The following is a 4592-nucleotide window of genomic DNA, read 5'->3' as shown; positions in this document are numbered from 1 at the left end:
ATGAAGGTATTGCAAATAGAAGCAGTTTGTGTGGAAAAACAAGAGCGGCTAGCCTGAGGGCCCGTAATATTTTGGGACAAGTGAGGAAAATGAGGGTGGTCAAGATACTGATGATTCATTTCAACTGAAACGTAGTGATGATGTTCTAAAAGAAGCTGCAATGAAGACAAAGGAATTGGGGATTGGTAGTGGAACCAATGAGTGACTATCCGGACGGACCGCATAGAGAAGTCAAAAGTGATACGTACCAACAAAGATCTGGAAAAGGTAGGTTTTCTAATAAAAGTTAGTATAATGTAAAGGGGCAAGCACCTCCTGGATTTAAAAGTTAGGTTTATATAGGTGTCATAGATACCTATTTTATTGACAATTATGTGGTTATGCAGAATGAAGGTATTGCAAATAGAAGTGGTTTGTGTAGAAAGACAAGAGCAGCTAGCCTGAGGGCCCATAATATGTTGGGACAAGTGAGGAAAAATAAAAGTGGTCAAGATACTGATGATTTAGTTGAAGTGAGACGTAGTGATGATGTTCTAAAAGAAGATGTAGTGAAGACAAAGGAATTAGGGATTGGTAGTGGAACCAAGCGAGTGGCTATCCGGATGGACCGAATAGAGAAGTCAAAAGTGATACGTACCAACAAAGATCAGGAAAAGGTAGGTTTTCTAATAAAAGTCAATATATTGTGTGTTTGCGACAATGTAAAGGGGCAATCACCTCCTGGATTTAAAAGTTAGGTTTATATAGGTGCCATAGATACCTATTTTAGTGATAATTATGTGGTTATGCAGAATGAAAGTGTTGCAAATAGAAGTGGTTTGTGGAAAGACACGTTCAGCTAGCATGAGGGCCCGTAATATGTCGGGACAAGTGAGGAAAAATGAAGGGGGTTAAGATGAAAACGAGGGTAGTAGAGATACAGATGAATTAAAAGAACCTGATGATGTTCTCAAAGAAACTGCTGTGAGGACAAAAAAATTAGGGACTGGTAGTGGAACAAAGCAAGCGGCTATTCGGACGGACCGTAAAGCGAAGTCAAAAGTGAGATGTACCAACAATGATGCAAGAAAGGTCTGAAAACCTAAGTTCTAAAAAACTCAATGTATTCCGATATTTTATTTATAAGGGGATAGCAAGTACTGGTTGTTTAGAACTTAGGTTTATATATTTACTAATAAGGTTTATAGTATTCCTAACTACTAACTAATTATTTGTAGCTATATGTTAGGCTAACATGTATCTAAATAACACCTTTATTGTGTTTGAAGTTGATTTCTACCTACCTGGAGTTGCATAGGCGGTGGATTACTTACGGAAGGAAGTTTGTGTCACATACAACACCCGGTTTTGATACTTACACTATTTTGCCTGAGACATTTTTCCCGGTATTTGTTAAAATGAACACATCCTTTGTTTTTTAGTTTGATAGGCGTGAGAAGTGCTAAATATATGTTTGTTACTTTGTTTTAATTTGAAAACAGGTACGTTTGCTTGACTTGTATGAACAAGTGGTTGGCATACTGCATGAGACAGGTCTTACTATTGAAGAGAGGATTTCAAAATGTGGGTTGTTGTTCTCATTCGATCTGATGATGACATTTAGAGATTTAGTTTAAGAAAACGTAGATGTGCCACATGTTTTGAAATCAAACGGGTTAATAATGGTGTTAAACGTAGGGAAAAACATATATTGGGTTCTTCAACTTCTTGACATGGACATGTTATGTGTACAATTCTCCGAAAGCACCGGCAAGCGACCTAAATTCGTAGTTGAAGGCACTTGGTATGCTGCTGCATGTTGGCATATTGTTGCACGATACAAAGTGTATGATGGATATTCAGTTTAAAAAGGATTAGGAAATTGTGTTTATAGAGTGTGCTAAACAAAATGATACATGGAATTGTTGGGTGTATTTACTTGCATTTGCCGATTGTGTTATCAAGCATATGCCTGTTGTGTTTAGAAAAGAACCATATTGCCTCCGAAAAGCCCAGTGAAGGACTTAATAGACTGTTGGATTAATGAAGAGGAATTCAACAAGGTCCGATTCAAGAAAGTGAGAGTTTGAAGGATACGTGACAGCGGAACTGATTGGGGATGGGGAATGGTAGTGAATGTCATGAAAAAGTCCCCTACAACACTGGGCAATTTGCCATCATATCGGCCTTGTATTCAATTGGTAGTGACTATATATTGGATACTCAACTTCATTGCTTTCCTGGTTCAACTGAGAATGGTGAGTGCTTAGCTTGAGTCGTCAAGTTACATATACTGATACCTAACTCCTAACTTAACTAAGTAATCATGATCCCTTGATGGTCTAGTTCATTGACTTCATACTTTATGACACCTTCATGCAGTCTGGCAATGTGACGCTGTTGCTAACCTCTTTGTTTTGGTCTACTGGTCTTATTTGCCTTTGACAAATTGTTTATGTCAAGGTATTTTTTTTATGATTACACTAGCGTCAATTGCCGTAGGCACCCTGTTTTTGACCTTCAGATGCAATAGCCTTGTAACTTTGCATGGGCAGGGAGATCAAAGGAAACATGCAATGAGTTTCCATTAACATGTCCAACTTTGTTACCTACACCAAAATACATATATTCCTTGGTCTATTCATTGTAGGTTCTTATATATTTCACATCCATTTATCATATTATTGCCGCACTTTCTCAAAATTCATAAGAAATTTCTTATGTATAATAATATGTCCATGCCTATTACCTGATTACCGTGTAAAGGTGTACATCTACTCTCTGTTTCATATCTAGTTATAAGAATCTCACTACATTTTTTCAATTGCAGAATTTTGGGTTATCTTGAAGTGCAAATGCTACAAGTTGGCGAAAATGTCTCCAAGCAGTACATTTTGTATGTAGTAGATCTTTTTGTATGATATGACTATGTATTTTGGACAAGTTTTTTGTACTCAAATTTGGACAAGTTTTTTTTTTTGTTGGATTCGATATGTATTGATGGTTTATTTTCTTGTGTTTTTTAGCTATTACCAAATTTGAAGCAAGAACCAGGTCGCATTTAAAATAGTACAAAACTATAAAAGTTTTTGCTACACTAAGAGTGTGGCCGATAACAAAAGCAATAACTAGCAGACCACTTTTAGCCATGTATGAAAGCGTTACCAAAGCTTGAATGCTTTATATTGAATTGAAACCTAAATCAACATTGACCTTTTGTTTCATAATACATTGACCTTTTGTTTCATAGGGAAGTTTATTATCAGGTAAATTCTGATACCCCTTTCTAGACTATGAACAATGAATGTTCATACTCTTGTTGGGCTGTGAACATTCAGTGTTCGTACACCTAGTGGACTATGAACAATGAATTTTCATACCTGACATTACATAATAGAATAATGGTTATACCATTGGACTATGAACATTCAATGTTCATAGTCTGTGGACTATGAACAATGAATGTTCATACTCTTGTTGAGCTATGAACATTCAGTGTTTATACACCTAGTGGAGTATGAACAATGAATGTTCATACCTATTTGGACAATGAATGTTCATACCTGACCTTACATCAACCGAATAATGTTTATACTTTGCTATTTTTTAATTTCGATATTTGACCTTCATTTATTTGTAGAACTTACACTAGTAGAAAAAAGGCTTTTTGTGACTATTTTAAATTGTATTTGTGATTGTTCTGTTTGAAACGATCACAAATGGCAAAAAAGTTATGACTGTTTTAAAAAGTTTTTAGTGACGTGCGTTTTTGAAACGGTCACAAATAGTTTTTTTTCTAAAGAAGGTGTGTGGAGAACTATTTGTGACTATTTCACTAAAATAGTTACATGTTCCCAGACTGACTTTATGTGACAGTCATAGATAAAAGACCAAATTCTAATTTTTTAGTCATGCCCCCCACAACTGCACTAAAAAACTACTACGAAGCCCACGTTCAGTCTCCCGGCCCGCTTTCTTCAAACACTTGCAGGTTCGTGCCTCTAAGAAACGGTTCACAAAAAAGGAAAAAAATAGAAGAAACAAAACAAACAAACAAACAAACAAACAAACAAACAAACAAACAAACAAAATCGCACGATCTCTCGCGACTCTTTCTTCATTGAAATCTAAAATCTGCCCAAGTCCGAAACATTCCAGTATCCCCAGTCGTTGAAATCTGATTGCCACCCACATTAAGCCGATTCTCGAGATTGGTACTATTATCAATAATGAAAGGCTGTGTCTGGCCAATGATAACAACATCCCCATTGGTAGTATTGTGGATATCAGGCATAGACACAAGCACAGTCCCATTCACAAAGGCAAACGCATTTAGAGCATTAGGAGACGGTATGAAAGTTATATTGAATCTTCCACCCACTACATTAACACAAAATTCCTTGACAATATAATCATAGTTCAAAGCCTGAGTAGTTTGCCAAACGATAAAGTTTCTAAGGAAGGTGAATTCCCCAAAAATGGCACCAAAGCGTGCATCAGAAGCATTGAGACCAACATATGAAGTGGGGTAAAAATGAAATCAAGTAAGGTATGGGTTTTCAATTAACTGTTCATGCCTACTTTATCTCATTGATTTGCAAATTACTATGCTT

The sequence above is a fragment of the Coptis chinensis genome, chromosome 3 (assembly GCF_015680905.1).
Source record: "Coptis chinensis isolate HL-2020 chromosome 3, ASM1568090v1, whole genome shotgun sequence".
NCBI classification, from domain to species: domain Eukaryota; kingdom Viridiplantae; phylum Streptophyta; class Magnoliopsida; order Ranunculales; family Ranunculaceae; genus Coptis; species Coptis chinensis.
This window is presented reverse-complemented; position numbering follows the sequence as displayed.